The sequence below is a fragment of the Xiphias gladius genome, chromosome 6 (genome assembly GCF_016859285.1).
Source record: "Xiphias gladius isolate SHS-SW01 ecotype Sanya breed wild chromosome 6, ASM1685928v1, whole genome shotgun sequence".
NCBI lineage: Eukaryota > Metazoa > Chordata > Actinopteri > Istiophoriformes > Xiphiidae > Xiphias > Xiphias gladius.
The window spans coordinates 68,172-81,030 of record NC_053405.1 but is presented as its reverse complement, the minus strand read 5'-3'; positions in this window follow the sequence as shown (position 1 = coordinate 81,030).

Genomic DNA, 12,859 nt, shown 5'->3' with positions numbered 1-12,859 from the left:
AGATTAACTTGACCCAGAATGATGGGAAGAGAAGAGCCTGGAGAAGGAAAAACAGCTCATGATCCAAAGCCACCACATCATCTGTCAAACATGGTGGAGGCAGTGTTATGGCATGGGCACGTATGGCTGCCAATGAAACTGGGTCACTGGTGTTTATTGAAGATGTGACTGCTGATAGAAGCAGCAGGATGAATTCTGAAGTGTGTAGTTCTGTACTATCTGCTCAGATTCAGCCAAACGCTGCAAAACTGATTGGATGGTGCTTCATATTACAGATGGATAATGACCTAAAACAGACCAAAAGACCAAACCAAAGAGCTTCTCAAGGCAAAATGCTTAATATTCCTCAGGGGCACAGTCAGTCACCTGACATCAACCCAACTGAGCATGTTTTTCACTTACTGAAGACAAAACTGAGGGCAGAAAGACCCATAACAAGCAGCAACTGAAGGCGGCTGCAGTAAAGGCCTGGCAAAGCATCTCAGGAAGAAATTCAGCATTTGATGATGATGATAAAAATGGCTGTACTTCCTTAACGGTTAATGTGATATTTTTGTTAAACCCCTTGAATTAAAACTGAAAGTCTACATTTCAGTTGCATCTTGATGGCTTTGTTTCAAATCCAATGTGGTGGTGTACAGATGCAAAAATATGAAAATTGCACCACTGTCCAAATACTTGTGTACCTAACTGTATATTAAAAGTCAAATGATATAAGTAACTAAACTATTCAAGTTATTTGTGCAAAAATAATGATGCCAAAATCAATTCAAAGCATAAATGTCATGATTACCAATAAACTATTTGTTTAGTAGACTGGAAGTGAACACTGGCAAAGCCACGTGTATGGCTTACAAGGCATTAAACTGTGACGATTAGTGTGTAGCACTACTACTACAAGTGTAATAATTCTGTACATCCAGTACTGTTTGCACATTTGGAGAGTCTTAACATATAACTCTTCTGTGGAAGCTGCTGGAGAATACAGTTGGTTAAATACATGTCAGCTCTCCTCAACTTTTTGTTTCATTGGTCTGGGGGTCAGTGTTTTTTATTATTATTTATTTCCACTTATGACTCATTTTGTTGTTTCTTTCCATTTTGTGACTTATTGTTATTGTTGTTATAATAATAATAATAATAATTATTATTATTATTATTATCATCATCATAGGATATTATTTATCCCGTATAATCAGTGTATAAAGACGTAATAACTGGTTTATTTATCTGTATTATTGGCATATAAAGACACACACTCCAGTCTAGTTTTAGGCACATCTCATGGGTAATTAAAGCAAACCGGATTCACCTGACCACGGTCTGGATCCACAGCAAAAGGTCTGAATACTTGAAAAAATGAGAGATTTAAGTTTTTGATTTTTAATAAATTTGCAAAACAATTCCAAAAACATTATTTTCACTCTGTCATTATGAGGTATTGAGTAGACTGATGGGCAGGAATGGCAATTTTACCAGTTTTAAAAAATTAAATCTAAAACACAAAAAATGAGGGGGTAGAATACTTTCTGAAGCAATCAGTATGTAGTTTAATATATTTGTATGTGCATTGTATTTATTTTTTATACTCTGACCTATTTTATTTAGTAAATTTCACACATTGTGGCTACTTCATTTCCGTAAACAAATATTTGCATTCATTTCTATACGCTCAGGTATTTATCATATATAAAGAATATTTAGCTATTTAAAGTAATCTCTATGATTTACTCGATTTTGTGTTTTACTTTTTATTTAATTTAAACATTTATTTGGCATCACTTTAAGGAGGTCTGACTGCTGGTGTTTATCTTTTGGATCAGTTTTGATGATGTTGCTGCCTTCCTACCCTGGTGAGAAATTTTTTTATTATTGCTGATAGAAGTGATGACAAAAACACACTTGTAATAAACAGCTCAACTGTCTGTGACTCAAAGAATCATGTTCCGTGTTAAAAAGAAAATAAGAACTGCTCTTATTCTCTTCATCCTCTTTGATTTGTTAATCATCTTCAGTGTTGTCCAGAGAAACAGCATGATATTTGTGGTGATACTGTTATTTTGATGAACTAAAACATCACAAACTGCTGCTGTGTTTCAATCATTCAACCTTTATTTATATGAGCCACTCAGTGACATGTGCTCACACAAAAAAAGACCACAGATGTGAAACTATAAATAATGATAATGAACAGTAATCTGAATCAAAGATGTAAAGGATAAAAACGTATTAGAAATATTAAAAACTGGATTAAAGTCACAGATTCAACCTCAAATATCAAATACCTGCAGGTGGAAATAAATGAAATCAAACTGTCAGTTAAACAAGAAAATCACAACTCTTATTAATGTAATTTATAATGTTAACTTGCTGTCTTTGTCTTTATTTTTCCAATCTTTGTCCAAACTCATAGAACATTATTTAAATTTTACTGGCAATCCCAAAGTTTCCACAGAACTCTAATGTTTCGGGCTGAATTTTAATGAAATGTGAGTAAAATGAAGCAGCAGATATGAAGTATATCACCATCAAATATAAAACAAACCTGAAGCTGGGGTTACTTTAAAAAAAAACAACCCAGCGGAGTCAAAGTTAAGGATTATATTATTTTCTCTTCTGTAAGGGCTCATAAATATGTTTGTCTTTCTATACTTGTGAGAACCCTTAATGACATAATGCATTCCCTTGCCCCTAATTCCCTGATTCTAATAGGAACCTTCAAACACAATCTGAACTTTGAGTCATTTTAAGTTTTGAGGACTGGCCAGAATGTCCTCAGAATGCAGAAATGTCCTCATAATGCAAAAAATGTCCTCAGTGCAGAGATGTCCTCACAATGTGCAGAAATTTCCCCACTGTGCAGGAATGTCCTCATAGTGCTGAAATGTCCTCACAAGTTGGTCCTGACAAAGACCGACATAAAAGTGCGCACACACACACACACACACTGAACACAGTTCTGATGTGTGTAGCATACTGTTACTGTATGTATCCGTAGCAGGTATGATAACTAAAAAGTATTATTGTGACCAGAATGATCAGAAGATTCTGGTACTGGAATAAAGAGGGCCGTTACACCGATGACAATACTCAAGGAAGACTCAGGAAACTGGGTTTGCATAGAAAAGGTACCATGTATTAGAAACGTAGGAGAAATAAAACATAAACATAAAACAAAACAAGCAAGCCGTACAAAAATTAGGATATCCACTCAATACTTTTTCCCCACACAGTGTGGTGTTGTAGTGTTAAACCCAACTACTTAAGGATTTCTCTTTTTTAAGGTTTACTCGCACCTTGACTTTGACTTCGACAACCCACCAAACAAAGAACTGAGAAATCAGTATAAATGAAGCCAATTCACAGTTGTTAACAGCCCTTAAGTTCCCCAGCACAGGGAGAGCAGTCCAACCAGGAGTAAGTCAAAGTCAAAGGGAATGGGAGTGTGCTGGGAAAGTGTGTGTCTGTGAATTGGGGATGGGAATGAATGGTGAGTCTTCGGGAGCAGTATACCCTTCTGCCCTGGCAGGAAAATGATGATTGCTTCGGAGCTGGACCCTTGTTCCTTGAAGGTTTGGCTCCTGGTCACATGGTGGGAATAGCTCGCCATCAAAATCACTCCACGAAATCACTCAGAAAAAATCTGGCCTTTAAAGGCTAAAGAGGCCAGAACTCTCTTACCAGCCATTAACTCTTTGTGGGAATTATAATTACAAAAAGGATAATAATACATTTCAATAATACATTATAACTACATTATTACACTACAGGGACCGTTTACACAGTCCCTGTAGTACTGGGGGGACTTCCCAAGATGCACCGAGCTCCTATCTCCTCCTCTTCTCTCTCAAATCCACACACATTCATATCCCAGGAATGATCGTTACTAACTTACCCTCTCACTCCCGTAGTTTTGTGCTTTTTCTCCTCTCTCCTCGTGTCGCTTTCTGCAGGTATTTTTGCCCCTGGTTCTTTAGAGTCTGGACCTGTGACTGTAAACCACCTACTGCCTCCATGATCCTGCTCAACAACCACTGCTTCAATTATTATTATTAATATTATTATTGTTATTATTATATTTAGTCTAATTATTATAATTAGCAGTCTTAATATTATTTCACATCTTTATGTGGAACCTGAATTGTGCTATGCCCCCCTCCACCTATCTATCTCTCTCTCTCTCTGTCCCCCCCCGTTTCTCTCTCAACCCGGCAGGTCGGGGCAGACGGCCCCCCCACCATGAGCCGGGTTCTGTCCAAGCTTTCTACCTGTTAAAAGGAGGTTTTCCTTGCCACTGTCGCCAAGCTTAAACCAATTACACATTTCAACTATTTTAAGATTTTCCACCCTAAGTTGAACATTTTAAACCATCACCGCTCACAGAGCCACTAACATTTGAACCCTTTACAGATTGTCTGCGGCTCCTCAACTTACATTTGCATCAAATAAAAATTACGTCTGTTTTCAATTCAACAGAAATATCCGCTTTCATTTCTTACACATACTGACAGTTCACCTGATCTTAGTGTTTCATCTCAACTGTTTCTGGTTCAACTTCAGCTTAATTTAATTTTCTCTACACACTGACTGATTTAATTTAATTTAATTCTTCAGCTATCAGTTTACCCGGTTATAAACAATGACTATATATAAAGATGGACTAAGTCTTTTTATTTAAATGTCAGAAATGTTATTAAAATTCTACCTACAGCAGAAACCAGAGCAAGGAGGAGGAGGAGGAGGAGAGACTGAAGGAGGAGGGGAGGAGGAGGAGTTGTGTTGGGTCAGTGCGGATCTACCTGCAGTCAGGTGAGGATGACTCCACAGGAAGGTGAAGCTAGGAAGGTCTGCAAAATGCCAGGGCAGCTTTAATTAGCAAATCAGACAGAAAAATACGAATTTTAATTTAATCTTTTTTCCTGTAAAGCTACTCTAGGATCAGCAGAGAAACCTCCACATTAATACAACAGACTGATCAATTAACAGCTGGTGATTGGTTCTGTTTGGCAGTTTTAACAGAGTAAGGACAATGTCACATGATTCACATTAATAAGAACAAATGCTTCCCTCACTTTCATATTTTCAGGTTGATTTTCTTCCTAAAGTCTTTGAGAACATTTTTCTCAATATGTTGGTTCATTTGAGTCTCCTTCAGTTACTAACATCAGCTCACTGATTCTGTTTCTCATTCAGCATTGCAGAGGTTTTTGGATAACTGGAATAAGGAGATGAACCTTCTCAGACCTGTTGTTTTCTGATCTACTACGACACTTTTTTAAAGCATTAACTTAAACAAGCAGCCCAGAGGCTGTCTTAAAGTCCAGATCAGTGGGATTAGGTGATGGCTTTTAAAAGGTGGTTGAACAAGAACTGTTTATAAAAAAATCAGGAACAGAACCTGTCGAAAGACAGCAGTTAATAATCTGCAGGGCAGCATAACTGTTACATTTTCCTTCAAAAATTTGAGAAGAAGAATGTCTGGAGGTTTTAAGCTTTACATCAGTTTTGAGCCCATTTGGACTCAGAGTGTCTCGACCCAGACTAGACCAAAAGAAAATCAGACTTTAAATAGATATAGTTATAGATATTGTGACCTGGAAAGTTTTTGTGTATTTCTGAGCGTTTTTCCACAATCAGATGGACTGAAACACAAATCTTTAAAGTATTACACTTCTACACTACTACACTAGAGAGGGCTCTTCTGTTCAGACTGTCTAATAAACCTGTGCTGCTGCTCCTCCTCTTCTTCCTCCTCTTCCTCCTCTGGGCTGTTTAAGGCCTGCAACTCGGCTTCAGGAGCAGGAGGCTGTGAATTATGGGATAAGAAGTGTTTGGCTTAAGTATTAAAATGACAGGAGTTGACTTCAGTCTGTGAATCACACTGTGATTTTACAAGAGTTTAAACCAGATTTATTATTTCTGCTCTGATGGTTCAGTCTGATGAGCTGAACTGATATTTTCCATCAGTTAGAGACACTTTCACTGGATAATAAATCCTCTGTACTCAATGTCATCTGCTCATAATGTCTAGTATTTTGGTCAAATAAAGGACGAAAAAGAGAAAACACAAACAGTCAGGGGGTCCAGAGGATGTGCTGATAAGGTCACTAAGTTCTGTGGAGGTTGTGAGTAGTTTTTCAGGCGGTCCTGAAAGGGATAAGGGGGTGCTGAAAAGGTGTCATGGTAGTTGAGGTTCTCAGGAGGGGGTGCTGTAGTGATCAGTAGGTTCTAACAGCTTCTAAGAAGGTACTGGGAAGGTTCTGAGGAGATCCAAAGGAGTGTTTAGGAGGTCCACAAAAGATCCCTAGGACGTCCCTAGAAGGTGTTTAGGAGTTTATTTAGTTCTGAAGAGGGGCTGGGGAGGTCTGGAGTAGATCCTTATGACGTGCTGAAGGTGATAGGGTGGTTCCTGAGGAGAGAAAACACAAACAGTCAGGGGGTCCAGAGGATGTGCTGATAAGGTCACTAAGTTCTGTGGAGGTTGTGAGTAGTTTTTCAGGCGGTCCTGAAAGGGATAAGGGGGTGCTGAAAAGGTGTCATGGTAGTTGAGGTTCTCAGGAGGGGGTGCTGTAGTGATCAGTAGGTTCTAACAGCTTCTAAGAAGGTACTGGGAAGGTTCTGAGGAGATCCAAAGGAGTGTTTAGGAGGTCCACAAAAGATCCCTAGGACGTCCCTAGAAGGTGTTTAGGAGTTTATTTAGTTCTGAAGAGGGGCTGGGGAGGTCTGGAGTAGATCCTTATGACGTGCTGAAGGTGATAGGGTGGTTCCTGAGGAGGTGTTGAGTAGGTACTGAATTGGTCCTGAGGAGGACCAAAGGTCATGTCAATTTTATTTATATTGTGCCAAATCACAACAGATGAGCATTTTTCATATAGAGCAGGTCTAGACTGTGCTCTTTGTACGGTCTAGAGGTGCTGAAGAGGTGCCGCGAGGTTTTGAGGAGATCCAGAGAACAGAGGAATTGTTGAGGAGGTCATTAGGTTCAAAGGAGATGACATGGAAGTCGTGATTGGGTCCTTAGGAGTTCCCAAAAGGGATGAAGAGGTGTTGAGTTAAAGAAGAGGTGGTAGAGAAGTCCTGAGGATATCCGGAAGAGGTTCTGAGTTCTTAGGTGCTGTAAACATGTTGAAGTGGTTCTGAAGAGGTGTCAAGAAGGTGTTGAAGTCATAAGGAGGTGCCGAGAAGATTCAGGGAAGGTCCTAAAGAGGTCATCTAGTTTTAAGGAGGTGTTAAGAAGGTCATGATCTCAGGGTTAAGTGATCAGGTTTTTCAGAGGGCATTTAGTAGCTACAGCAAAGGTCCTAAGGAGGTGCTACAAAGGTGTAGAGGTTCTGAGGAGTCACCAAAGGGTCTTGTCGTAAAGAAGAGGTGCTTGTGTTATTTCCTAGATAGACACATTAACCACCACAGCTCTGGATGTACCTATCTCCTCTCGACTTGAGGTTGGTTCCATAGTGGTTCTAAAGGGGGGGGGGGGGTCACTCCCTCCTCTCCTCTTTGTGTTCTCTGTTACTGTGTTTATGTCTGTGTTTAACTGTGTGTGTTTCAGTGTTTGTGTTTAGCAGACAGAGAGAGGATATTCTCAGTGTGTGCTGGTGTCTCTCTACCTAAACCTGTCTCCTGTCTGTGTCTGATGACCAATTAGACATCTCTATGCTTCAGTCGGCTTCAGGCCGCCGCTCCCACCTGAGAGTGAGTTTGTGTGAGTTATTATTTCTCAGTGAGGACACTGGCCTGACAAACTGAAGTCTCGTCTTTTATCTTGTCAGTTTGTCTTGTTCACTTGTTCACACTAACTCTCGCACACAAGCTGCAGCTCTGACCATCAGCAGCAGGTAAAGGTTCAGTGTTTTCTATCCTTTCAACATAGATGTTCAATTCACACCCCAGTCACTATTCCCTTGTTCTGCCAATAGGATTCGGAAACCACCAGACTAATCCAGCCATTACCTTAAATATGGTGATGACAAAACCAAGAGGGCGGCATAGCACTGGAGAAGAGGTAGAGTCCATCTAACAGTGTGTTCTTTGTATTAGCGCCCATGCCTATCCCTGGCCCCGTGTACAATCCGCAGTCGGTAGGAGGAAATACTCGGAGCTACCCTTCTTCGCTACTCAGGCCTCCAAACAACACCGGACATCAGGAAACTTCGGAAGAAACTTCGCTTAGGCACTTATATCCTTTGTGCTTGAAGATAATCATCTGCTCAGTACCAAAGGTAACTCCAACAGCGTCAGAGATTCTGGGGTTTACTTTCTTGTCAGAGATCCTTTACGATTGATGATGATTTCATTCCGAAGAGGATTTACTCATAAGGAAAAGTACTGAATTGAACAGACAAAACACTGCCAGAGACCTTTTATTAATTTGGTTGGGAAGAGGATTTACCTGTGGGTAAAAAATTGAATTGAATTGAAATTTTACCAGAGGTTTTATTTGGGAGGAGGGATTACTTGGGGCAGATATGAGATACTGAACTGAACAAATTGAATTTTTATTCTTTATCACGGAATCCCCGAAAAGTGGTATTTTTTGTTGAACTCTGGATTCTTATTTTTGGAGAATATTATTTGGACCTGCCTGTAGGACATTTTCTTTTGTTGGATTTGGGTTTAAAATACACTGATTTATATTGAAATTCCCTGTGTTTGCATTGTCATTCTGATTATTGCTTGATGGTTGCTTGATTATTGCTAGACTATTTGTTGCAATCTGTTTGGTTGTTCAGATTTAAATGGCGTAATGGAACTGACTCATGTATCCATTTAGGAGACTGACATCAAAATCTCTAAAATTAACTGCAGTTTTTGATGAATTTCTTTCAAAAGAAAGGTGAGCATAATTAAGACAGTTTGAGAATGGGTTAAGCTAATATCAGCATTTTTGACTGAAGGCAGTCTGCCAGGAATCAAGCTTGGAGCATATATGCATTATATGAAATAAATTAATCAGTATCATAAATTAACCCGACCAAGTGTCCTTGAGCAAGACACTGAACCCTAGGTTGCCTCACTTGTAAGTATCTTTGGATAAAAGTGTCAAATGAGTAAATGTACTGTAAATGTAAGTAGGGACTTCTGATGGGAAGCCAGGCAAGATGGCTGAGTAGACTGAGAGCTCCTGACAATTGCATAAATAAACCCTCCTTAAATTCAAACTAAACAAGTGTTGAAGTTTTAACTGACTGAAATATGAGTGGTGGAGCTGAAGTAAAGAACAGACTGATGGACTAAAATCAAGAAAAAGAAGGACCAACTCAAAACGACAAGAACAAAGGGGAAAAAACAAGATCATGGAGACACAACGGAGGCCTTTCAAGTGGTATAATACAGCATAAGTACACAAATCAGCAACCTTAAAAAAGAATTAAAAGTGGACTTCATGTCATTCAAAGATTAAATCAAGCAGGATATAAAAGAAGAGTTGTCTGAAATTAAACAACAAATGAATCAACAGTTGTTAGTGAACACAAAAGCAATTTAAGACCAAAATAAAAAACTGGAAGAAGCTGCTGCTCGAATAGAAGAGCTGGAAACATGGAGCAAAGCTTACAAATAATGCACTCATACAAACATTGAAAGAACAGAAGACACTTGTTGAAAAACTGAATGATTTGGAGTCCAGATCCAGATTAAATAATCTGTGGATATATATGGCGTTGCGGAGGGTGCGGAGGTCAGATTTATTGTGGTACCTCAGTTTGAAGAGAAACTGCTCTGAAGTGAAATGTTAATCCCCGAAATGACAAATCTACAGATACAATGAGCTCACAGATCTCTGAGCCCCAGTTTACCTCCGAGATCCAACCTTGCCATTCTCCAGTACAGCGTTAAGGAGATGGTTCTCAAAAAGGCTTTGCAAAAGAAGATCCAACTTGGAGAATGAATGCTGTCTTTTGACCATAATTATGCTACAGCTGCGGTAAAACAACGTGAAGCATACAAGAAGGTGAAAAGTGTCCTGAAAAAGGAAGGTATCTGGTTCCAGACACTGTCACCAAGATGTGTGTTCACTGGGACAGCAGACCCCAAGTTTATCACAACGCAAGGGAAGCCTTGTGAGAGAGGCTATGGGGTTGAGGAGCAAGAAGGAGACATGGAGAACCAGAGACAGCTAACAGAATTTCAGCGAAAGACTCATTTTTGAACTCAGATATGAAGGTACACATGGACATAGATAATACAGTGGCCTTCATCACAATATCTTAATATACTGAGATCTTATACTTATTCAACATTTGGGCTTACAAATATGACATGAATATGCACACATTCATAGACACATTTGACTGTCATAAACCAGATTCAAAGAATATCATCAAGTATTTCAGACTATAAGTGAGTGTACTTAATGTCTATTTAATACAAACTTCTATGCTAGAATCCGTGTTATAGAGAGACTAGAAAAATCTTAGAACTAGAATGAGTGGATGTTCCCATAGTGGGTTACTCCCCATATTTAGCAAGGGGCCCCTTCTTAGAGTTAGGCTTTCCTCCTCAACTTACAAAGGGATTTGAGATCTAAGGTGGAGAGAGAATGCCCTTTTTTGGGAGTCCACATATTATTATTTTTCTCTTCCTTTGTTTTACCAGGCAAAACATTTCTATTTGTTAATACGTTCCAGTTTTCTGTTCAGAGCTGTTCTGGTGTTGAATTTAGGGGATACAGTGATATCAATCACATTTATTATATAGGATATAAATTAATTATCTTAAAAACTCAATCGCTCCTATTTAACTATGTGCCTTCAGAAGAGTCAAGCAAAGGTATTATGTTACATGGGATTCAAAATTAATCAAATATCTAGGGATACATATAACATAAAAAAAATCAGTATTGTATGGGGCTAATTATAATTACATCAACCAAAATGTAAGAAAAGATATACAAAGATGGTCCCCATATCAAGTGGATTTCGGTAAGATATATGTGGTGAAAATGAACATTTTGCCAAGGCTATTGCATGTATTTAAATTTTTGCCAATAGGGGTACTGCCAAAACAATTTACACTCCAGTTTTCAAAGGATAAAGGTGCAATGGCTCTTCCAAATTTTTAAAAATATATCTATGCAGCCCAACCCTGGCTGTTAGCTAATTGGTGTGATGATAGCTTTATAACTGGATAAAAAGAGATTCAAACAAATATCCCTAGCTCCTGCATCCAAACAATCTTGGGAGAAAAAGTGCTCCCTGAACACGTCATGAATATGACTGACCCAATATTTTTCAGCATTCCAACACTTATGTTGGAAACCTGGTTCACTCTTAATAGACAACTTAAACTGAAAAAACCTAAGAAGTCTTCAAGATTTGAAGGAGAGATTTGCACTTTGAATCAGGACTTATTTAGATATTTTCAATTGAGAAAATACTACAACAGAAAAGTAAAAGGGGAGGCACCAGAAGAAAAGAATCCAGTGGTAGGAGTGATGATAGATGCATATTATCAAAAGACATTGAGGATTATTTTTTTAAACTCTATCATAATTTAATGCATTGTCAGGCTAAAACAACATTTTATGTAAAACTTAAGTAGGAAAAAGAATTGAATATTGCAATTTCAGAATAAGAATGGTATCATATGTGTATAATACTACAGACATGCACAAATTCGTATAAATGGAGAAAATTAAATTTTAAAACATCAATGTAATTTTTTAAAATTACATCTAAAATAAAAGGCAAACAACTCCTAAGGCAACAAGCATGCTGGGGAAATTGTGGCCATACAGACGCAAAGCATACTCGTATCCTCTGGGTTTGCCCAAGGATAGAGCCATTTTGGGATACAGTGAACTCGGTATTGAATGAGACATTACAATATACAGTGTCCAAGGAGTGTTCCATTTTATACTTAGGAAATATAACTAAAAAAAGTGCTGAAGGAAGATAATTACATGCCCAAAATTCTACTCACAGCTGGTAGGAAGGCCATTGCAAAAAACTGGCTTCATACAGAACCACCCAGACATGGACAGTGGTATAGTCAGGTATGAGCAGGAAATACTTGTGATGAGTTTAAGAAGAAAAATTGGAAAAATTGATTAAGTAGAATTTTTATTGATAATAATGCAAACTATTGTATAAGAGCTAGTGACCAAACAGTACTTAAAAGAGCTTTACTAGTTGTAAATTGTAAGCCCTCCTTAGAAGTGACCCTTCATTTGACTTCAGGAAATCTTGCATTTAGAGGCAAAAGCTCAAATTTAGATAATGTCCCATATGGCACTTTTTTGACACACTTGAGTTGTTGTAACATTATGATCCGCTTTTACACGAGCACTTAGAAAAAGTAAGGCTCAGTCTGAAGTCAGAGAGATTTGACTGGTCTAAGATCAGTCTTAAGTTGAGGGTTAAAATGGTCTGAGTGTAGAGGGTTTAGATTCACAGCTTCATATTTCAGGCTCAACATTTAAACTCTGGTCTAACGTCACAAACTGTTCAACCTCCGGTTGCTCGTTGCTCAGTTTGTGATATATCGGGGGCGCAGTGGATTTCATTTTAGTAAGTTTTTAACACCCAGGACCTTCAGAAAATATCATTGTGTAATTGTTAAAAAGAATGAGTCCTGAGCTGTTCTGTGAAAGTCCCTGTTGTTTATTTTACATCAGGCTGTTCGGACAGCAGGATAAAGGGAACCTGTGGATGATTTAGTACCACAGACAGTATATCTCAGTATAAAGACTTTACTCTGTACATAAAAACACTCTGACTTTGATGTTACAGTCACGATGAGACCAGAGTTTATCTGTGAGTGTCCAGGAGCTCACTGATTCATATTAAACATATTATTCCATGTTAAACATCTGACTCATAATCAGAATACGTTGTTTTGTGATGTGGACGATCATCAGGAG